The sequence below is a fragment of the Amblyomma maculatum genome, chromosome 11 (genome assembly GCF_055883805.1).
Source record: "Amblyomma maculatum isolate TAMU_Amacu chromosome 11, ASM5588380v1, whole genome shotgun sequence".
Classification (NCBI taxonomy): domain Eukaryota; kingdom Metazoa; phylum Arthropoda; class Arachnida; order Ixodida; family Ixodidae; genus Amblyomma; species Amblyomma maculatum.
Genome location: NC_139354.1, coordinates 50,753,027 through 50,778,130, shown reverse-complemented (window position 1 = coordinate 50,778,130; position 25,104 = coordinate 50,753,027). Strand labels below are relative to the sequence as shown.

The 25,104-nt window shown below is 42.9% G+C and overlaps 1 long non-coding RNA gene across 1 annotated transcript; it reads left to right on the top strand.

The window, feature by feature from the left end:
* The first annotated feature begins 11,866 nt into the window (after positions 1–11,866).
* Positions 11,867–16,457, top strand: LOC146173786 (uncharacterized). The gene is made up of 3 exons (XR_014701814.1): positions 11,867–12,140; positions 13,118–13,203; positions 16,329–16,457. It is a non-coding gene; the product is annotated as an uncharacterized LOC146173786 (long non-coding RNA).
* Positions 16,458–25,104: the final 8,647 nt, after the last annotated feature.

Here is a 25,104-nt window from a genome sequence, read left to right as displayed (position 1 = left end):
CGCGCATTATGCGCTGCTAACCACAGTGATTGGCTTTGCGTTTGTCGCGAGATAAATAGGGTGCAGCTGCTACTTCGCATCACTTCCGCGTTGACTGGAGTCGCTGACGCTTATCTCTGAGGAAGCGCCAATTGAAAACTGTCCCGCTAAACCTTTTGTATCAGCAGCGCGCACGCAATAAGGAAAGAATGGAGATAGGAAGAAGGAATTAGGAACGAAGGAGATAGGGGATAGCACAGCGCCTCTGTCCAATCTTATTTTTTCCTCCCTGTGTGCGCGCTCACAACCAACTATCCCGGCAGATCATGTTATTTAGGCGCTAAAGCTGCCAAGGACATTTCCGTACTCTCAGTGTGTGTTTACTGATGAAAAGCTTGTTAATTTAAAATAACAATCGGAAATATTTATGATAAGACGGGAAAAAATGTCCAAAAGGGAAAGCCGAAAAATTGACGTTCAGCTGCGGTTTGATTTTTTCTTTCTGAAGTAATCATTACAAAACTGGGTTGCCTTTTCTGCAAAGAACTGGCAAAACTGCCCTCGCGAGCACAGCACCATGGCTTGAATGGCTACTCAGCTTCATCCAATAAACAGATGTATTTGCATATTAGGTTTGAAAAGTGCGATGGACGGTATTTTATAATTGCGTGCTGGGGGAAAGCCACTTCAGCACTATTTCGCGAGCATAGTTTTGGCGATCCATATGAGAAAATGTGAAAAAAGGCACACCTTCGGTGTTGGCTTGATTTCCTTATAGCATAGCTGCACTTGCTGAGGTGAAATAACATAAAGTCGAGTACTTTCTTCCTGTCATGAATATGGCTCTGTTATTTATTTGCGTCATGTTTATCTTCTAGAAAAACCACAGTGGCGTACTGTCATATTATATACAAGTAAAGTGTCTGAAATCTGAAACCTCCCTATTTATATGATCTCGTCTCGCATTTAAAACAGTAGTTCAACATACATGCTATGCCCAGTAGCCTTATCCGATATCTAAAAATAACCTCTTAGGGGCTCATATCGCAGGCAGCAGCTTTGCGCAGCGCTGGCAATGTTTTTGTTTTGTAACAGGGAATTAAGTTTGCAGAATATGGAGAGCAGGGGCAGTTAGTAAGGTGCCCAAGTAGGAGAGTCTACTATCAACTGTAAGTCAACAGCAGCTTCAAGTCAGAGAGCCAACTGTCAGGTTTGTTGGTGATGGAAGACTACAGGTACCATTTCTATGTCAGAAGTAGGAGGTAATGTTTGGCCGATAAAACTCGGCAGAAAGAATTCTCTGCTTCGGTGCAAGTACTTGCTCGGACAGCTGAAGAGACCTGATGAGCCTGGGAGTACTTTATTTTTTTAGATGACAAGAACTTTAACCAACACCATAAACGACAGATGGCTTTGCGCAACAGCTGATGAGGTGCCCACAGTGATACATATAAAATTTCCGTCCGATGTGATAATGCTAGCAGTTGTCAGCTATGGGGGAGACGTCATGCACCCAGACTCGTTTGCAAAAGGACTCCGCCTTAATGCGGCCGCGAACATGGAGGTAATTGCCACCGTTGTGAAGCCCTCGACTTATACTGTCTCGAATGGAACACCTTACTTCTTTCAGTAAGATTCGGCTCCGGCCCACGCCACCTACCTGCGTCATTCATAAGTGGCTGGCAGACACCTTCCATGCCCACATCATTCCCAACTTGTGGCCTTTTTGTTCCGCTGATTTCAATTCACTCTACTAGTATGTCTCGGGCGTTGTGGAGAGCAAGGCCAACAAAAGGAGACATAGTACAAAAAACTATCAGGGCGCCATTCGTGACTCAATGGACACGTTCTGTAAGGTCCGCCTTACTTGTGCATGCAGCCGTTTTCCTGTCGAATTGAATCGGTTATTTCTGCAGGTGGCAGATTCTTCAAATGATTGTAAAAATATTCTGTAATAGAAGTTTTTCCCAAATTTTGCGTAATATATGTCTTTTTTTGCTTGTGATCTTTTCTGCGTCAAGCCAAAATAACGTCCTCAATTACCTCGCGCACGTGATATCTACACTTCCTGGATATACTTCACTGTTATTTAAGAACAAAGGGTAATTTATTGTGTGCACAAACGCATTGTTGTCGATTCGCGAGTTAAGATTTCAAGAATACCAATGGTACTTCAAAAATACCATATGATTGCTGCTGTCTTAGGAGTATAAGTTATCATAGACAAAATCAAATGCTTTTCTAAAATGCAGAAGTATGCCACAGAATACAAATTGCCGTCGAGGTCGTAAGAACTTTCTTACTTTACCACAGTGCGCATTAGCTCGACATATTTTTCGGAAACCAAATTGTCAATATATAAGAACACATTTTCTTTCCGTGAAATTTGTTACACGACAGTCAATAACAATTTCAAGTGATTTCGAAAATACCAGAAATATAGGCAGGTTTTTGTGACCATTTTTGTAGACATCAGCAATTTTAGCATGTCGTTATCCCGTCGGGAAAAGCTCCTATTCGCAAAGCCACGGTAAAAATGTCGGCCATTATTGACGTGATGAGAGTAAAGACATACCTGAATGGCTTTATTTTGAGATTAACTAGGTCTAAAGACTAGTGTTTTAAGTGTGACGACTATAATGATCACTGGTTTTATTGTGCAGGCCCATAGGCTCCACAATTCACCCACTTAATTAGTTTCTGTTGACAGGGAAAAGTAGCGGAGAAAACACCTAAGGTAATCATGCCAAAAAAAGATATTTTCCATATAATTTCCAGAACTTCAGCCTGTACACTTCATTTTAGTCAACACAGACCTATGTTTTGGCATTAAAGCAGGTAGTCTAGTCTCAATATAATACAGCCATATGCCGCTTTTTAAAGTTATTGCACCTAATAAATACAAATTTCAATGTTCAACAAAGGTAACGTGTATTTCCTCGTGATTTTCTTTTTCTTCATTAGAAAAAAGTCGGGATTGTTGTGCCATGTCAATGCACGCATTTTCAATGGCGTGTGGAAAAAAAATAACTTTTCGAACACAACAAAAATCTAGAGGTCGAAACACCAAAGGGCACCTGATGTCATTCCCTTCGAATGTATTTTCTTCATTTGTCTGCATTTATTGTGTTGCTTCTGACGCCAAAACTCCCGTAGGGCTGACTAAAAAGAATAAAGTCGAATGAACCTAAGCCCTTGTTCATTTTCCGGGCGTAAGTAATGAGCTAAACATGTCGACTGGCTTTGAGTCGTGTACGTCAGCTACACCTGGAGCAACAACGTAAATTTGCGTTCCACAAACACGACATCGCTTAAAATACATAGCAGTGTGCTCTGCTGCCACACCACCACGAGTCCCGCGATCACATTTGATGTTTGATGAAGCGCTGCCAGATGCGCGCGTTATGCGCTGCGAACTACAGTGATTAGATTTGCGGCTGTCGCGAGATAAACGGGTGCAGTTGCTGCTTCGCATCACTTCTGGTTGACTCGAGTCGCTGACGGTTATCTCTGAGGAAGCGCCAATTGAAAACTATCCCGCTAAACCTTTTGTATCAGCAGCGCGCACAATAAGAAAAAAAAGGAGATAGGAAGAAGCAATTAGGAACGAAGGAGATAGGGGATAGCACAGCGCCTCTGTCCTAGCTTATTTTTTCCTCACTGGTGTTCGCGCTCGCAACCAACTATCCCGGCAGATCCTGTTATTTAGGCGCTAAAACTGCCAAGGACTTTTCCGTACTCTCAGTGCATGTTTACTGATAAATAAGTTGTTAGTTTAAAATAAAAATCGGAAATATTTATGATAAGACGGGAAATAATTATGGCCCAAAGGAGAAAGCCGAAAAATTGACGTTCAGCTGCGGTTTGATTTTTTCTTTCTGAAATAATCATTACAAAACTGGGTTGCCTTTTCTGCAAAGAACTGGCAAAACTGCTCTCGCGAGCACAGCACCATGGGGTGAATGGCTACTCAGCTTGATCCAATAAACAGATGTTTTGCATTTTAGGTTTGAAAAGTGCGATGGGCGGCATTTTATAAATACGTGCTGGCCAGGGGAAAGCCACGTCAGCACGATTTCACAAGCATAGTTTTGGCGATCCATATGAGAAAATGTGAAAAAGGCACACCTTCAGCGTTGGCTTGATTTCGTTATGGTATAGCTGCACTAGCTGAGGTGAAATAATAAAACGTCGTGTACTTTATTCTTGTCACAAATATGGCTCTGCTATTTGTTTATGCCATGTTTATTTTCTAGAAAAACCGAAGTGGAGTACTGTCATATTATATACAAGTAAAGTGTCTGAAATCTGCAGCCTCCCCATTTATATGATCTTGTCACGCATAAAAAACAGTAGTTCAATATGCATGCTGTGCCCAGTAGCCTTACCTGCGAGCTAAAAATAACCTCTTAGGGACGCATGTTGCTGGCACCAGCTTTGCGGAGCGCAGGCAATGTTTTCGTTTTGTAACAGTGAATTAAGTTTGCAGAATATGACGAGTAGGGGCAGTTGGTAAGGTTCCCAAGTAGGAGAGTCTACTGTCAACTGAGAGTCAACAGCAGCTCCAAGTCGAAGAGCCAACTGTCAGGATCGTTGTTGAAGGAGGACTTCAGGTACCATTTCTATGTCAGAAGGAGGAGGCAATTTTTTTCCGATAACATTCGGCAGAAAGAATTCTCTACTCCGGTGCAAGCACTTGCTTGGACAGCTGAAGAGACCTGATGAGCCTGGGAGTACCTTGTTTTTTTTTTTAGATGACAAGAACTTTAACCAACACCATAAACGACAGATGGCTTTGCGCAACCGCTGATGAGGTGCCTAGAGTGATACATATAAAATTTCCGTCCGATATGATAATGGTAGTAGTTGTCAGCTATGGGGGAGACGTCATGCACCCAGACTTTTTTGCAGAAGGACTACGCGTTAATGCTGCCGCGAACATGGATGTAATTGCCACCGTTGTGAAGCCCTCGACGTCTACTGTCTGGAAATGAACACCTTACGTCTTTCAGTAAGATTTGGCTCCGGCCTACGCCACCTAGCTGCGTCATTCATAAATGGCTGGCAGACACCTTCCATGCCCACATCATTCCCAACTTGTGGCCTCTTTGTTCCGCAGATTTCAATTCACTCTACTAGTATGTCTCGGGCGTTGTTGAGCGCAAGGCCAACAAAAGGAGACATTACAAAAAACTCTCTCAAGTGCGCCATTCGTGACTCAATGGACAGGTTCTGTAAGGACTACCTTATTCGTGCATGCAGCCGTTTTCGCTGCCGAATTGAATCGGTTACTTCTACAGGTGGCAGATTCTTCAAATGATTGTGAAAATAAACAGTAATAAAAGTGTTTCCCAAATTTTGTGTAATATATGTCTTTTTTTGCGGGTGATCTTCTTTTCTGCGTGACGCCAAAATAACGTCCTCAATTACCTCGCGCACCTGATATCTACACTTCCTTGGTATACTTCACTGCTGTTTAGGCGCAAAGTGAGATTCATTGTGTGCACAAACGCATTATTTTCGATTCGTAAGTTAAGATTTCCGGAATACCAATGGTACTCCAAAAATACCATATGATTGCTGCTGACTTAGAAGTATACGTTATCATAGACAAAATCAAATGCTTTTCTAAAATACAGAAGAATGCCACAGAGTTCCAATTGTCGTCGAAGTTTTGTAAAAGCTTTCTTACATTACCACAGTGCGCATCAAGTCGACATATTTTTCGGAAACCAAATTGTCAATATATTAGAACATATTTCCTTTCAGTGAAATTTGTTACACGATAGTCAAAACAATTTCAAGTGATTTCGGAAATACCAGAAATATAGGCAGGTTTTTCTCACCGTTTTTGTAAACAACAGTAATTTAACATGTCGTTATCTCGCCGGGAAAAGCTCCTATTTGCAAAGCCAGGTTAAAAATGTCGGCCATTATGGACGTGATGAGAGTAAAGACATACCTGAATGGCTTTACTTTGAGATTAACTAGGTCTAAAGACTAATGTTTTAAGTGTGACGATTATAATGATCACTGTTTTTATTGTGCAGGCCTATAGGCTCCACGATTCACCCAGTTAATTAGTTTCTGTTGTCAGGGAAAAGTAGTGGAGAAAAAACCTAAGGCAATCATGCAAAAAAAAAACTATTTTCCATTTACTTTGCAGAACTTCAGCCTGTACACTTCATTTCAGTCACCAAAGGCCTATATTTTGGCATTAAAAGCAGGTAGTCTCAAACCAATACAGCCATATGCCACTTTTTAAAGTTATTGCGCCTAATAAATGTAAATTTCAATGTTCAACAAAGGCAACGTGTATTTCCTCGTGATTTTCTTTTTCTTCATTAGAAAAAAAAGTCTTGTTTGCTGTGCCATGTCAATGCACGCGTTTTCAATGACGTGTGGAAAAATAACTTTTAGAGCACAACAAAAATCTAGAGGTCGAAACAACAAAGGGCACCTGATGTCATTTCCCTTCGAATGTATTTTCGTCATTTGTCTGCATTTATTGTGTTGCTTCTCACTCCAAAACGCCTGTAGGGCTGACTAAAAACAATGTAGTCGAATGAACCTAAGCCCTTGTTCATTTTTCTGGCGCAAGTAATGAGCTAAGCATGACGACTGGCTTTGAGTAGTTTACGTCAGCTACACCTGGAGGAACAACGTATATTTGCGTTCCACAACTTTTGAGTATTTATTTTAATCCCTTTGATCCCTTTGGAAGCAGTAGTTGCACTTCACAGATAAGCTGGCTTCATTCATTGATTCTATATTCGAAAATGTACTGCATCACAGCCACGAATGAAACAAGCTTAATACGCACGTATGGTGCATTACTCCTTTAACAAGTCTCGATATCAGATGGTATCGTGTTTAAAATCTACCTCATGATTCTCTCGGTGGCTCTCCCCGTCATATGCAATATAATAATAAACATTTTTTTCTAGTCCTGAAAATTGTTTTACCTTTCCGCAGTGAAGAAGTTCCTGAAAGTATGCTACCCTGTAAAACCGAAACCTTTTTAGCGGTAAAAGAGGAATTAAATTTTCTAGGCCCGACCTTAAAAATGTGACCTTACTGACTGATATCAACTCACCGAAAATAAAGCTTCAGATATCGGAATATACTAAACTTCCTTCCACTCAAGTGCTGGGAGAGAGATAGATAGTTCATTTTACTAATTTACATTCTAGGATATTTTGAATTAGTGAAAGGCTGTGGCGAACAAAACACAGCCCAAGAAAGAAGACGGGAGTGTCTCGTATCCTTTCTTGTGGTGTGTTCCGCGTGGCGCAGGTTTTCACCAATTCAAATATGCACCAATATTCCCAAGAAGCGGTGTTAATTACATTCTGGAGAGCGCTATTGATGAAATGTGTATACTCAGCGAGACTGTCATGAGAAAAATCGAATCCAGAACAAATTTTACGTTTGCGTTTTCGAACTGCTTTAAAGAGGGCGTCGCTTAAGAATATTACGCATGTAGAATTTAGCAAATCACCGTTTTCAACCACTAAAACCATGGCTACATGCTGACATATTCAAACATTTGAGGACTTTCATACCATATCTGTTATTTAATTATTATAAAATGCTGATTCAGGATACGTTTTAATAAGCTCCATGTAATCAGAACACGCATCTTCCGCTTTAAATGGAGATGCGAAGAAATCCACACACTTAGTACAATCCACCATACTGCACACATATACGAGAAGAGGTCTTTACTCTTCATGTAGTGTTAAGCGGGGATCCAGGCACTGGTAGCGGGCACTGGTAGCGAGCAGGACCGGAGCGGGGGTGGCCTAGCTTGCAGTAAGCTATTCCGCGAAATCACTTTCTCTTCCTCTTTCTCGGCGATATGCCCACCTAATCTGAACTTTTTTCTTTACGGTAAATACATTTCCTGAGCATTTTAGACAGAGAATACGAAGACAGCTTTCTTTTGTTGGGGTTTTGTAGAAAAAAAAACGCGAAAGGTGGGCTGGCTGAATCTGCATCAGTGTTTAGAGTCGAACGTTATGCCATCACTTTAGCTGCAGGAAAGGTCGTAGCGAGCTGTACTAAAAACAACGTACTATACACTACCTCGATCAGAGTAATCAATTCACTCCACAATTGAAACAGAGCCATTGTTGGCGCTGCGATTACGGCGTGATTACTGTTCCCAAGGAAGCGGGATCGAATCCCGGCCTCGTCGTCCGGTTTTTGATGAAGACGAAAAGCAAGGCGCCGGTGTGCTGTGCTGTGTCAGTGAACGTAAAGAACCCCATGAGGTCTAGGTTTCCGGAGTCCTCCACTACGGCATCTCTCATAGCCTGAGTCGCTTTGTTGACGTTAATCCCCACAAACTAAACCACACCTAATCATTAATACTGCCCCGAACCTTTCTATTCTATTTACCTTTTTTTAAGAGCTACCGGCATGCTTCCTTCTAGCTGTGATTTTAGCACACGGATAGATTATGTACACTTTGTACACTATCGTAGTTGTGATACACGGCTTCATTATTTTCTTTCTCGTGCAAGATATGTCTAGATGTTTCTCGAAGGATGCCAGCCCCGCGCATGTGATTCGACTATGTTCCAGGTCAGCGTTTGTGGTTTAACTAGATTTTTGTCCCATCTAAATTAGGTGTAGACGATGGAAATGGATAAGTTTAGCGCTAAAATATTTGCTGTGTTCAAATTTAAAAGTTCTCTTGCCTGGAGAAACAGCTGGGTCAGAAAAGCTTGTTTAATATCGCTTTTTTCTTTCTATACGCTATATGTTATTCAAACGCAGCCTTCTTCTCTTTGTCCGGTGGGGTTCGATTCCTGGTATCTTCCTGGAGGGTCGTTGTCGTTCTTCCAGTAACCTCCAGGAAGGATCGACGAAGGAGCTCACATTACCTTCCCGTTTGCGGCACCAAAATTGCAGAATAAGAAGGGCGAACTCCAAGGCCGCCTATGACTATATTTATTCCCATGATGTCCACACGATTTTCAACCTGCCAACGTGGCTCTCCATGGTCTCGTACACCTCTTCCAGTCCCTCAAACCAATTCTTCCTCGTCCTTCTGCTGGTTTTAAAGGGTGAACTGGGCCAATTGCCTTGGGCTATGGCATGGACAGTGGCCATCGAAGCCTGACCACTTTGCCAATTTGACGTGGGCAGATACCCCGACCAAGTACTTAGGTATCGATCTGGATAGTTACCGCTAAAAAGAGCAATATAAAGGGAAGACGCATGAACTATGGGAGAAAGCAGAGAAGTGCAAAGGCGCCAACATATCCATTTTCGCCAGAGCTGAAGAATGTAATCTGCTTTTCATCAGAAAGCTATGCTACGTATTGGAAGAATTGCATTGTTCGCGGCTAAACTTACAAGAGCTTCCCAGAATTTTTGCCGTTTTCTTTTGGGTGGAGGAATTGGTACGCTACAATAGGACGAATCTGCTCCCGCCGGTTAAAGATAAGTGTTTGAGCCTCGGGCATGGTTTTTTTAAGCCAGGTGATCAATCAATGTTTGATTTTCACTAAGTGTCCAACCCATTCTTGCGCACCCTCTGCCAAGTTAGTCTGCGGCACCTGTTACCTGATCTCGTTGGCTATACCAAAAAGGTAGCGTGTGGGATTTCTCGATATTACAGTGAGGTTAGCGAGAGTTTTAAGCTCCTTACAATGCGTTTCTATCTAGAATTTTTGTTTCTTGTAAAGAGGAAAAAGCTTTACCACGATCTGTGTGATATTGTCTTCTCAAAAACCTTGTGCAGGGTGTACACAGTGCAGACCTAGCTAGAGATGTATTAAATAGAGTAAAGAAAATGCAAGTTCCGGCAGGAGCTAAAACTTTTTTTCAAGTTACATACTAGGACAATACCAGTACAGATGTTTTTGGAGGGCAGGGGCTTTTTTGGTGCGGGAAACCCATTGGTAAACCTTTAAGCAGCCGGAATCAATAGATAATGTTTTTTACATTGTCGGAAAGGGGTATATTTTTGGGTTGTATTTCAGCGGACCATGAAAAAAGATTTCCCACTGGACTCACACGGCATTCGACAAAGAATGACCATGGGTTTTCATGTGACATATTTATGCATATGGGCCTCCACTGCATATGGCGCTCCAGAATGGCAGGCTACAACTGTTACAGCAATGACTTGCTCGAATTTATTTCCGAGACAGTGCGGAGTGGTTTACTGTATTTAAAAAGTGGCTGCAGGACCTCCCGAATCGCTCACAACGTTAGAACCTTTGTGGTCACTGCGCGAGTTTAAAGCGACGAGGTCAGTCGAACAGTGGCTAATCATAAAATTCATTCATATACCATCTTTGCCAAAAGTAACCAGGCTGCATGTTCCGCTTCTGGTAGCAGAGAATTCGTACTATTTCTGCAGCTTTCAGTCCATACAAAGTAAAGGCGAGCTCTTGTGTTCACTTCTTAACAAGGTGTGATCTCCTGGGGTTACAAATTGGCTTTAAAATACAAGTGAAAAGAAACCATGCAGCCTCGGTGCGTTTGGCAAAGACCTTGCGTGTCATTTTTTATGTTTTGATCAGAGTTTTATTTCTTGTTATGTCGTGTGCCAAAGCCAGGCAATAAAGAGAAAAATTGGGGAGTGGTGCAGTTGGTTAAGCACTGGGCTCCACGCTGGCTGGCAAGTCAATAGATTGAGGTTCGATTCCTGGTGGAGAGAAGGTTGATTAATTTATTTTAACTCTCGCTCTCGAAGGAGTGACACCTCTACTGACCACGTCTCTCGATATCAATGAGCCATTAAAGGTTTTCGCTCTAAGCATGTCTCTGTAGACACTTCAATTACACTCGCCTATTTCTGGTGATCCCTGTAAAGCTTCCAATCAATATCCATGGCTCTTAGTTTTGGTTTAGAGTACACACGTTTTTTGTTGATGCATTGCTTCACATGTGAAGTGAACGTTGGTGAACGTAATATTTATTTTTGAAATATGTTTGTCTTTGATTTTAATGAACTGGTTCTGAACAATCTGATACCTTTTAGTGCTATCATGACAGGAGATTGTGCTCGAGACTTCTTCAGACCATTGTAAATTTTTGTCGGTAATGCAGACTACATTTGCTCGAGTATAACAGTATATGGCCTTCTTTTGCAATTCAGTTTTTCAGTGTTAAGACCTACCTGCAGTGCAAAACATTGTTGCTGCTAATGCAATAAAAATGTTCAAATGCACATTTTGTGACTGTGTCATCAGCACTAGATCTAAAACGCCGTTTCCAATTGGTTTAAAAAAGAAAAACCGAGAAAGAAGTTAAATAAAGAAAAGAAAATAAGGAAGATTGAAGGAAAACACAAAGCTCTGTCCACCACTTTCACCAGAGGATATGTATTCGTCACGCAAATGCATTCACACCAATCGGATATTTCAACAGGGATTTTCCCCAAAAGACACACCGACGAGTTGCTTGTGAAGTATGTGAATTGGGAAGGATTTTAAAGGGGCCCACAAACACCTCCCGAGCACTCCTCACAAACTATCTCAGTCGCTAGATTATGCTGCGATACACATTTGAACGCAATAATACACGTCTACGCGCAGTGCAGGTCCCACAATCCCATTCGAAAGTTGGCGCGTTCTTTCCTTCGACTTTTGCCAGTCCTCCTTCTCCTCGGTGCAACGCTGCTACGTGCATGCGTTTTCGAATGACTATTGGTCTGCTTCTTTGCGACGTCACACAGCCATTAAACTATCGCTTATGCCAGAAAAATCGAAATACGCTTAACTTTTAATTATCAGGAAAGAAAATTAGGATGTTTTGTAGACAGAAACATTTTTTCAAAGCTTTTTTTTCCTGCACTTCCGGTCTCGTGCGCGCACGCGCGCATCTTTGCCCTTCGCGCAGGCACCACGGCAATCGCAGCGGCGCGGTCGCGAGCGGCGATCTCGTTTCAGTTCCTTGCAGTGTACTTGCGGGGCACTTTCCGCCTGTGAATGTTCTCGTTTCTTGTGTCGCCCATGCGAAATGAACTTCGAAGTCGGCTTACAGGTTTACAACATTAAGTCGGTGCTTTAAATGTCGGGCCCCAATCCACTGCGCCTTACGTAGTGCAGCAAAATTTCGGAGGCAACCGCTGCTCCGTTCCTGTGTCCACCAAACCAAAATACGCACCTCGGATCAAGTCAAGGCGACAACATACGCTGGTAAGTAATGTGTTTACTAGCTTGAACATTAGCGCACAGATAAGCGACGGTTTCACAGGTGCAATGAGTTAGTCATTGTTGTGATACATCATTACTGTGGCGGCTATTAAAATCCTACCGTCTTAACCATTGACTTGATTGCGTGAAACTACTCACGGAGGTTGCATTTTGTCTCGTAGTAAGTTTGTAGGTTATAAACTTTTGCCTTATAGTAAATTAGCTAAGACAACTGTACCTACCTGACTTGGCCGTGCGCGATGCGCGAACCCGTGGTATCATGTGCCGGCGTTGGCAGCTTTCGGCCCCCGATACTGGCGCAGATTGCGGGTTCGCATTGTACGCAGCAGCAGCGAATTAAGCACCCTTACCTAACTTACTGCGAGCAAATAGAAGTTACCGCAATATCAAAGCTCCGTGTGCAGTTTCACCACAAACTACTGAGCGGTTAGGCCGGTGAGATACAAGACGCCGCGGTAAACACGTATTAGCATTCGCATGCTGTATCTGCCCCTTGCAAGGTTTCACATGACGTGCAGTGATGAGGAGGCACCGAAGAAACAAAGAAAACAACTTTATTTCGAGAGAAGGCCTGCAGAATTTCTCTAGATAAGTCCTAGAGCATATTCCATTATGTCCTGAGGGTAAACAACTGACGTTATTAAAAAAAAAAAAACCTCTCCGCAGCGAAGCGTTGTGCTTTCTTAGTCGCTCAGCAGTATAAATTACCTCTAAGAACACAGTATTATATCTGGCACATAATAATGATAAGCGCAATTACACTGTTGCCTTGTAAACTGTGGACCTTAACGGATGCGGAACAGCGAGCCTGTGAAAAGAGAGATGTGACATGGTCACTTGTGAAGTCGGCTCACTTTAATTACTTCCATTTACTTCCAGCTTGACAAAAAGTATGCTCCATTTTCACTGAAGCGGCACTGAAATGTCCTTTTCTTGATTTTGCCATTTTCACTTTCCAGCCGTCCTCTCCTTTCTTTTTCTGTGCCTGGAGCTTAGAAGAATTTTCATTGAAGTGAATAACAGCCAGATGTGACCTAAAAAGAAGGTAAATATGAATGAATTTTTCATACTTTGGAAAAAAATGTGTTTCTTGTTGCCTACTAGCAAAATTATACCAAGTAGAGGCTACTATAAGAAATCATTATGCATTATATTCACATCACTGCAGCAGAGATTGCTTCTGTTTTAGCTTCTATATCCAGCCCCTTTATATCAAATTAAAAATGTGATGCAATGATCTTCAAGCAGCAAAATGAATGTATGACATGGGCTATACAACTTCATATCGTGGATCACCCATGTTCTCCCTGCTGTGGTATTCTAGCGATCATCATTAGTCCAAGTGATCAAGTGAACCTTGAGCATTCTTTCAATATCAACACATTAGCTTCGGGACATTCGAGATGGTTCTAGAGGGGTCGGAAACTTGCGCTGATAACTTCCAGTTCTTTAAAAACTACCTTTGTCTTGGGACTGCACTAAGATGAGCAAAAAAGAGAGACAAGGTGTTTTTCCAGCCAGCCCTCCATGCTCGCCCTCAACTTTGTGTCACTGCAGTGTCTCAGCTCATGTCATTTCTGTCTGTATGTATTTCTGGTGCACTGTTCTTTATCTCATCCCATGTGCCTATTTTAATATAACAGCACTGACTTTCAATGAGGACCCTTGGTGGCCTGTGCAGTACGTCAGCCTCCTGTCTCACTTTTTCCACGGAAGGGGATTACAGAATGGCTAGTGCTACCATTCTACCAAATATGTTTTTACCATATTATATGAAGCATCCTTGAATGTCAGAAGTGTGCACTGCAGTCTCCTCCAAATGTATGATAACTACCTTTGACATGGAAGTGTTCCAAGTTTTGAAAAGAAAGACACAAGATAAGTTCAGCTAATTTTACAGCAGTGTATTTACTATCAGGATGGAAGGATTGTGGCAGCTGGCTCATAAGGTGCATTGAGTGCCTACTTTATGCAGAAGTTGGGATTGAGTTACGTGGAGGGCACTTTTTTTGGCAGATGTCAGGGTCGACTCCTGTGAATCGCAATTGTAGGGTTTCATTTTACCTGGCCTGATAACATGAGAGCTCCAGATCAAGCACTGCACTAAGGAGACTGAAGTCAAGCCCAACTTCCATAAAAAGAAGGTGCCAAATGCATCCAGTAACACAGCAGCTTCCCCCTCCTCACATCAAAAAAAAAAAAAACCTTTGAACTTTTTTTCTCTAAACCTCAGCACTAGACCATGAGAATGACTGTTCTGAGGTGCTTGAAATTGGTCACAAAGCAATTTTTCAGCCCTCCAGGGCTATTCCATAGCATGAACTAAAAGCAATCTGCTTAGTTGCAAGTTCCAATGGGCTGCTTAGCAAGTTGAAGAATCAAAAGGAGCAAAAGGAAATGGAGCAAATGATATGAACTTCTGGTTTTCTTTTTCGCACTGTGTTCTATTTCCTATGGTCTCTGTTCCTTTTATAATGACAATATTATGTACATACATTAAAAGCTTCATGCAAGGACTTATTGTTTGCACATGCCATGCAGAAAAGTTGGACTACATAGTCACACTGGAGGGAAAAATAATGTCTTAGTCTTCTCTTTCATTCAACAAACCTTACTTGCATCCCACCATCCGAGTATGCAATTGATTTGGGAGCAAACTTGATGACAAAGTTGTGAAAAGATTCAAGGGAAGATGTTTGGGCTTTGGGAGACAGTTGTCGAGTGTCAATCAAAAACTGGGAGTTCTTCAGAATGGAGTTCAGCTTCTTGAAAGCACATGAATCTGTTAAAAATATATACATAAAAAATATATATAAATATTTGGCTGATGAGTTGCAGTGTTGATGTGTGTTCTAGTCAATCGTAGATGCTGAACCTGCTTGCAGCTGCTGCATTGCAGCTGAAAACAGTTTTAGCATCATATTCTTAAAAACACCCCAGGTCTTGTACTACTATATTACGGTGAAAAGAAATCTAAGAGATGTCGAGCAAACATGCTACACTTTGTCTTCTTTAAAATTGTCAGTATAGGACAGTATGGAAAATCCCATTGTATTTGTGTTCCATACTAGCATGTATAACCAAGCTGCCTCAGTATTAAAATATCTTGCAGTCTCAGCACTCCCATTTACATTATTTTGTTTCTTCACTTCATTAGGGGTTTCTTTCTCAGCTATGTCATATGTGAACTTCCTGTTATGTGTGAATGTATACAAAGTTTTTTCTGTGAAGTTCTATTTGCATTACCTATCTCTTAAATTTATCATTGGTTGACAAATGCCACAAGTGTGAGCCGTGCACCTTCCAAACAACATCAAAGTGAAAACTTTACAAAAAAAAAAAACTATACAGAACAGATTACCTCTGCTCATCCATTGCCTGTTTGCAAGGAGCTAATGCAGGCATTTGATGTATGGTCTATCATGGCCATCACGCTTATTGCATATGTGGTTCAACAGGCTGCTACATGCTGATGATCAGGTCACCATTACCCTAGCCCAGGGCAGCAACATAGACTTGTGATTGTCTGGATCCATGGTTCTATTGCTTCACAGCCCTTTGACCTGCTCACAGCTTGCAACTTCTTAAATGCAGTATAGAATATTGTTATTACCATGTATTCGCCCTAATTATTAAAGCAAGCAACTGAATGCATCTTTAGTAATGCACCAAGCATCAAAGTACTGCTGTATGGGCGATTTGCTGCTCTTGCAATATGTCCAGATAGCTGGGTGATGGTCTGTAGATAGATGAAATTAAAAACTCATTACATAATAATATATGTTAGCAAATGTACCTCTTCACCAATGGTTTGCAACGATAAAACGTTTTGTAATTCAATTGTTTGTATTATATAATGATTAATTTGATTCTTTTTATGTATAGACATGCAAGCAGCACTTGCCAAGGGCACTCTTGGTGAGGCTGAAAATAATTTCTCCTAATAATATGCAGAAATTGTCGCCTTTTGTTAAAGACTGCACTGAGACTCGTTAAGTTGAGGCCAGGCCCCATGCTCGCACTATTGGGCACTGCAGCTGACTTCACACAGTTAATATGAATTGCAGCTTGCCAATTTTCATATCGCAGCATTGCCTTACCTCTCCTATTCTTACCTTTTCCCATTGTAGAATATGGTCAGTCTGAATGATAACAACGTTGTACGTGGAGTACTTGGCGCTGTAGCCCGGGGAGTCGCAACGCTCATCTCCTGCGAGGTCCACTTCCATTCCATCCAGCTGGCTGATGATCTGCACCCGCTGTTCCTGGAAAAGCTGGGACAAAAATAAATGTGCATTTGTGAGCCACTTGTAACATTGTGCCGAACTGTGTCACTCGATCGTTGCACTACTGCATGCGCGCGCTGTTTTTCTTTTTTTATTACGCAAGCTTGCCAAAGGCATATTATAAGAACCCGTGCATATTATTTTCCGTTAGGAACCGGAGAAGGCTCTTGCTCTTATTGCTGTCGGTGAGCCATTTGGAGAAGTCCTCTTCCCTTGTTGCGTTTAATCCCCCCCCCCCTTTCCGCAGGAAAAATCTAGTTGTGTATAACTCCTGTCTATGCTCTTGTCAAAACCAACTCTTACACTTCCGATCGGCAGCTGATCGCTTAGGGATAAAGAGGCACAACTTTGAGCGACTAAGCCAGTTCACGCGAGTGATAACGTTTCATTCGCGACCCCCCCCCCCCCCTCCTGCTGAAGGGTAAAGCCTCTTGGCACTTTTCTTTTTCTGTTTCCATCTCTTCATTCCTGACTTTCTTCTCTTTCTTCTTATCAACGCCCATCTCGGTTTTCACGTGTTTCTAATTCCTGGCCGCCTCGGTTGGTAAACTTGGACGCGGCTCCATCCGCGCGACATTTCAGGGTACGCTCTGTACAAACACCGCACGGCGTTAAAAAAAAAAAAGCTACAGGGCGGGAGTCATGCTGCGATAATAATCGGGCACCGAACAAAGTTTGTTTACTTCCTGTCGGCGCGCGTATTCGTCGTTGCAGTCAGCTGACGCCGAACCGCGGCTGACAAACTACACCACAGCGCACAACTACGCAGTCCCCTTCTCCTCATCCCCTTCCTTTTTTTTTTTTCTTTACAATCGATCGTTATCTTTCACGAAGGGGCATCATATAGTCAAAAGCAAGAGGAACCTAAACACGGAGGTTTCAAGGTTCGGGCAAGGTGCACGAGAGAGTTTCCCTCCGCAACGCCCGGAAGACCGCTCTGTGCGATCTCGATTCTGAATTTCTAGTCTTTCGCTAACATCTCATGCCCTTGCTGCGGTACGGATATTATGGACCCCGAGCTTGAAAAGCGACTTCGGCGAATGAGTACCGAGATGGGACTCGACCCCCACAAGTACATGCCGTTGAAGAATCCGCTGCTGAACCCCGACGATGATAGTATACGGCTTATATGGGTGCATTGGTGCGTGGGGTCGACTAGCATAACATTAAAAAATAATAAAGTCCCATCGTAAGCTCGCCACTGGTTTATTTTGAGCAGTGTAGTTCACAGTGATCATGACAAATCTTGCTATATGCATGCCACAACGCCGAGCAAGATCGCCTGAGTTAAAAAAAAAAAAAAACAATCCATTCTGTACTGTGATAACGCGTCTAAAGCTAATATTATCACAATCTTTTCAATTTACACTTACCGGCAGGGTTGGAAGAAACAGCGTTGGTACCGCTCCTTCACGCAGACTGTCTTGTTGGGATCCCCAAATCGCGAACCACATATCCGGGTAAAGCAAACGTAGATAAACGCTGTCTTCACCGATGCTGGCTATCCGATGATCTGTAGCCACTGTTTCCGGAGGTTGGCGTTTTGAAGCACTTGATGCAGAATGTTTTTCCTGCCCTCACTAGCAATACCTTCGCAGCCAGGGACTGCACACTGTAACAACCTCCCGCTCATGTCCCGTCAACAACAACAATTCAGCGCTTCGATAACTGCCTTCGCGAACTCAAGAGAGTGACCAGCCTAGCCCAGAACTGTCCTGCACCCGTCGCGCACACGACGTAACACAAAATCGAAGGTGAGGTCAACGCCAGGGATGTATAGCGTGGCAACAAAACTTGCGAGTTCGTGCCGAAGGGCGATGACGATGAAGCAGACGACAAGAGGCCCCCGGCGGCGCGTCGGCAAGCAAGCGCGACAAAACGGAAGTTGCGGCGTGTGGCGCTAAGCAAAAAAAGTAAAAGCGCAGATGCGTCAGTTGTGACGTGTCAGTGGGCGAGGCCTTGGAGGAGGGCCAGCCTTTGCGCGCGCTAAAAAGTTGAAAAGAGGAGGAAAGCCGCGAAGGCGCAGATATTCAAAATTTGATTGCAAATAACTCTGCTTCCAAATGCCGCATTTAAAAAATTTTTGCGGCAAGGCTATCTCACATCGACATTCTTTCACATACTAGGCATAGGGAAACTGTATCACTAAGGCTGTTTTGGGCCCCTTTAATATAAAAACATGCAGAGCCAGTTTGAGAAGCGCGAAGCAGCATGGGGTAGCAGTATGATTAGCGAGTTAGGTAGGGTGAACATCACGTTAAGATTTGAGCTCGGCTGGAGATGTTCTGAAATGTACTATGTCTATGAGTTGAGAATGAGTATATACTGTGAAGAAAAATTGTCTAGAACGAGAGGACCAAAAATTGATAAAATTACAAAATTGATATAGAAGCAATCACAACCTAGCAAAGAGACAAACATCACTAAATGATGAAAATATTGCGTGAACGGGTCTTATAAACTACTCTAGAAAAATGAGAACAAGGAAGAAGTGGAAGAGGTGGGCAGATGACATAAATAGTAGTCGCAGTAAATAGTGGGCGAGAAACTAAAATAGAAGCAATTCGTGAAAATTGCAGATAAGATACATAAAACAGATGAGGAAAATGAAAAGGAATCCACGAGAGTAATTATTAATACATGATATGAACTATTTAATCAAAGCTTTTTCGTTTTTCTTTCATTGCCCTATTTTTTTTCACACTTAGTGCAACATCGTATTTTATCGCATCAACTGCAACTTATACCAGACAGGTTCATATGTCATCGCAAAGTTCATGTATTGTTATTTCAAAATGTCTATTATTTCAAGTAATTAAGCGATGATCGAACTTGTTATGAATACTGAAGTTTTTATACACATAATTTGCTTCACAATCTTTTGGTAAAGGTAGAGAAAACAATAAGCTTCCATTTCTATATTAGAATATTGAGTTCAAAATCCTCACAAAGATGTACCACCACATCAAGCCGCTGTTGAACACTGCAGAGGAAGCTGACAAGACGGCAAGCCTGACTCACTAGGCAGAAGGAGATGTGCAGGTGCCTTTAATTGCCTTGCTTTGAAACCACACTATATATTTACATATTTGATTAAACTTTTTTTGTGAATCTCTGAATTCTCGCTTCTAAACATAAGAATTTGACTGTAAATACTCAATTGTAGCTTGCATAACGAGGTGTAATGAGGCGAGAAGCGCCATACTGACACTTCGGCTGTGTGCGTCCTTTGTGTACTTATTATGCGGCAGAGATAAGCTCCGCTTCGTTTTTCTTTCCGTTTCCTTAACCATGTTAGGTTTTTCACTTCCTTCCAGCTTCCTATTCAATGCTTGCTCTTTGAAGGGAGGTGCCTATAGACCTTTTCATCGGGCGAGGAGGTTGCGCAAAGGCCTCCTCTCTGGACTTTTGCAAACCGGTTACGCTGCCGCCTCCACCGTGTTGACGTCAGGCGCACACAACAGCCCAGCAAACAATATGGTGACGTCCAGGAGGCCCTCGTTGCAAAGATCTATAAGAAGCTTTCCTAATGCACAGTAGAAAAATATATGTGGAAGGTGGGGAACAACCGCGGTCATTTAAAATCATGTTCAGTTTTGCAATTTTAGTCAGTTAAGGTACTATTTTGAATCATTTGCTAACAAAATTTTAAGTATAGATATAGTTACCCAATAATTATGAAGCATCTATTGAACTCTGCAAACATAGTAGGTGGCTTGATCTGTGCTATCGGTATCAAGGATCAGGCAGTAATCCTGAAAGGAATCAATGTGCATTTAATTACATTTGTCGTTTTAGACTGTATAGATGATGTCTTTCCTGCATCGTCGTGATTACGCGCTCCCCAATGTACAGGAAAACTAAACATTAAATGGCAGCGAAATCCAGAAGATGCTGAAATAGCTACGATTAATGAACTAAATATTTCCTTGGCAATACGCTTTCATCTGTCGTGTTTTTTAATTTGTCACTTCCTAATAGGAAACCTTTTCCGAAGGTGACAGAACTACTACCAGGTGTTTTCTCCCTCTTTGGATATCGATAGATTAAACCTTGTGAGATGTAGGTCTGTGTAGTCTGTGAATGCTGGCTGTATATAAAGGCGGATACTCTGTAAGCTATAAATTCCAGTAATAAGGGCATTATTTATAAATTCAATAATCATTTTTTCTTTATTTTAGACGCTAACATTAAATTAACAATATTATGGCTGTCAATAGAATACCTTGATCTAGTTTAATTGCTTTTTATCTTCAATGCTGTTCGAAATGTTTAGATTAAAAGATATCAATTTGTGTAAATAACCTGGCTTTCTGCACACTCTTTAAAAAAGGCATCACTCGTTTTTATTTACCTACAGCGAACACGAAATCAGTCTCGATTTTGTCTCACAAAAGCCATAAACGCGAATTCCCCAATACCCCGCCCTACAAAGCCGTTTTAAGAATGTTACAAAAATATACCATCTCTGGAAAGACGAATCGCTGTGTTTTTTGCTTCATTATGCTGGAACTTGCGGTTAATATATTTATTTTTGCCGGTAACTATTACCCGTACAGGAAAAAAATGAACCTTCCACGTGGCAGCGGTGACAATTCAGTGTTCCGAAATTTGTATGGAGAAGCAATCTGCTATCCCTGAACCGATCTAGCCTGAGAAAACATAAGGCGTGCGCTAGTTCTGTGGTTTATTCTACGAGACACTAAATTGACAGATTTCAATAAAGGCAAATAAGCAATACTGAGTAAACACCCGCTTTATGAACACAGCTCAAACAGCTCATATTTGAAGATAATCTATAGTGTTTGCTACAAACCTTTGAGTTCAAGACAAAAATAAATATATTATAAAATGGACGTTCACAAGTTGCTACAATGTGAACAGTTTAACAGAACGTCCGGTGATCACTTGTCGTCATATCTTGTGCGAGCATACTGAAAACCCTCGGGGCGAGCGTTGTACGGTTCTCGTCGTCGTCTCTCTTGAGCGTCATGCCCTGAACCCTTCAAGATGCCTCTCTACAACTTCCCCGAGTAAAAAGGCGTCATCCTGTCTTCAATTAAAGATTGGACGATGGCGGCATCGTAATAAGGTTTTAAGCGTTTGCTGTATACTATTTCATGGTTGCGGCGACGGTGGTCAGTGGACGGCATAAGGGTTTCGAAGAGATAATTGACCGGGGATGTTTGCTATAGAATACGGTAGGGGCCCTGGCACTTGCTGAGATATTATTGAGGAAAGAGTGGGACTTAAGGAAGGTGCCCATAGCTAGACCAAAGAGTCTGAAAAATAAGTTTGAAGAGGTGCAGATTGATCGCGAGTGGTTTTCTCCTGCTGCTGGGCGTGAGAAGTGAAGGAGCGGCCAACTATAGTAGTTAACTCAGAAGAATACGGTGGGTATGGAAAATGATGTCCATATTACAAGAGGGCTCAAGGCACAGCATGAGGAAATACGGCGAGAATCCGGTGGTTGCTTGACTTGCAGAGGTATGATCACTGGTGCCGAATCCAAGAACACGGTCCCAGTTGGAGTGGTCAGAAGCAATATACATTGCCATCATGCCACCCAGGCTGTGGTGCATATACTTATCCATGCCACTTGTTTGCGGATGGTACGCGGAGGTTGTAGGGTTCTTACATCTAATAATATTGGATGAAACGAAAATATTCGTTTCACACGTCAGCCTTAGTAATACGTTTTTCGGCGAAAATGTAGGGGACGCCTAAGGAAGCAGTCTTAGCACCGTTTTCTCTAGTGTTATCATTTTGGCCATCAAGCTCTCTTTTTCCCAATTATTGTTTTTCCGAAGCTACTTCCCGTGGGAGAATCGCAGCCGAATATTCGGTGCCACGACCGTAAACTGGGGGCGGTTGCCAAGTTACATAGCTGGGCAATCATTGGTAGACAACTTTCGTGGCTCCATGACACTTTCGTGACTTTCGTGACACGGCACAACATGGTGCCAGGGTGAAAGATGATATATGGCTGGCCAAGCGCAAGGGCTTCTATCATGCCACTGCCGATATTCGCACCACTTAACGGTGCCAACGAGCGATCGGGTGGATGGAGATGTGACAGTGAGGATGCTGAACAAAATATAGAAGATAATTATTTGTCCCCAGAATGACCATAACTATGATGATGCTTGTGTGAAACACCTCCCTTGGAGCAGTTCAGCTATCCGTCACGTTAGCATCCATGGGATCGATGACTCGAGGTCATGTCGGAACTGGGTGGGGTTCCCGTGTTCGTGTCTTTCGGTACCTTGGGGTCCTTTCGGTCTTTAAACTGGTCTCGGCTCTGTTTTGGTCGTCTGTGCTCCTTGTCTCAGGTCCAAGCTGGGATCGGTGCGGCGGTACTTGCGGCTGGCCGGTCTGGTTAGAAAGGGCTGGGGCGAAAATGCGCGTCGAAATTCCCGGTCTCTCGGCCAATAGTTCTGGCGTACGGATGCCGTCGACGCTCCAAGGTGAGAATGAAGATGATTTACACCGCACCTCTAACCAAAATGTTACGTGGCGACAAACAAGAAGACGGCAGAACATGGCGGCATGGTGAAAGATGACTTAATGACAGGCCTAAATCGGGGGCTCTTCTCGCGCGACTGCCAAATTTTTTTTCGCTGCAACATATTTTCCGATATATATTGCAAGCAAGACCCAATTACAAATTGCAATAATAGTGAAGGACTGCTTAAGTAATCGACAAATGTTCATACCAACGCTAAAATTTTGCCCTTCAGTTTATAACATTAGACATACGTTCTCGTCTGCTTGCTGCTTGAATTCAAACGTGATAACTGCCATGCGTTCTCGCTCAACTGCATAATTTATATTCTATGGTATGATATTTTCATTACTAACCAAGTGGTCCATGATGTTAGGGAAACAACACTGTTGCAGGGTAGTATTCATTAGAACTTGCGCTGCGATGGGCGGCACTCGGCGCAGACTTCAAGGGGCATCAGCCACGCGGTACGTGATCACTAGCTCTATTCCTATCAGCTGCGCCACTGACATTGCTGACTTCCTTTGGCACGACGTCATACTCCACCATATTGCTCCTCGTCAACTATTTATCGACCATGGCCGCCGTTCTTTCCCGAGTTGACGAAATACTTTGTTAGTGCTCCAATAGTCACAAGTTCACCACAACCTACCATGCTAAGACGAACCGCACATTTACCGACATGTTCGCTGTGTACATATCCGACGATGACCGCGACTGAAACATTACCCTGCCACTTGTAACTTTCACATTCAACACTTCGCGCCATGATAGTCCAGGATACTCTCCATTCTATCTTCTCTTTGGAAGTGAACCATTACGGCCCTTAGACACATTGCTTCACGACGCTGGCCCCATCATTATTGTGCCCCGGATACGATGGCGCGAGCAGGATGCAGCCCACCAGATTGCTCATCCCAATCTCTCTGCCTCTCAAGAAACTCAAAAACGCCGCTATGGTGCTCACCACCGTGATGTTCCCTACCCTCTTTGACGACTGGTATTGATCTGACTGCCGTCCATCCATGTTTGGTTATGTGAAAAACTTCTTCCGCACTACACAGAACCTTATCGTGTATTACGCCCAGTAACGGACGTAACGATTGAAATACACCGCTATGCTAAAAGTCACCGTCTGCTACAACCACTTCCAAAATCGTACATCTGGCCTGGCTCAAGTCGTATTATTCCTATTCCACACCGCACGCCTAACACGCACCCGGACGTTGCCTTTTCCCGAGAGCGATAATGTTGCCGGAGAACGCGTGTCCGATGAAGTGGCGTGCTCCTAGACGACGACGACCGAGGATCGCTTGCACAACAAAGGGAGCCAGAAAATGATTACACAGACAGAATGGATGTTGGGCGGCCCCTGAAGTTTGCGCTGATTTCCGCCCATCGCAGCGCAAGTTCCAATAGAAATCTTCCCCGTAGCAATATTGTCATGGTGTAGTTTCGTTAAGTCACCGAGGATCTCAATGCACAGACAGGCTGCGAACTAGGCAACGCCAGAATCTCAAAAAGAAAACTTCGGTTTCCTCGACTCGAGGAAGCACGTACAAACGATCAGCTCAGACTAAACACAATGATTACATTGTGTCATTGTGTCATTGTTTCCAGAGCAAAAAGAAGCATCATCCCAATGTTTGAAGAGTGATGGACGAAAAAAATAAATTATTGCATTAAGGGCAGTCGCTCGCGCACGCTCAGATTAAACACTATCGGCCCTAATAAAGTTTCAGGTGGGACACGTTGACCACCTACGAAAGCGCGTAGCGTCGAGGCAGCTGAAAGCGATTATGCACGGCCTCGTTGGTTAGGCCCACAACCGGTCTTAGCACGTTTTGCGAGCCAAAGCATCGACAGAGGAGTGTCTCGCTAAAGCCTTGTCGAGGAATAGGAAACCAGGTCCAGAAAAGGTCTCTAGTTGTGTACCGAGCATCGCGGAGTCGAGGGCTGTATCGTTAAGCATCTGGGTATGTCTGGCACTGAGTTCGTAGCCGAACCAGCGGACAGGTCTCTACGGCGATGTGAAGAAAGTTCTGAATATCAACAAGTTGGTTCTCGTCATCTAGTTGTGGTAACATGCCACAAAGATTTAGGTCACATTGCGGCTATTGTGTAAACGGAAATGTGACATGTTCGTTGGTTCTCA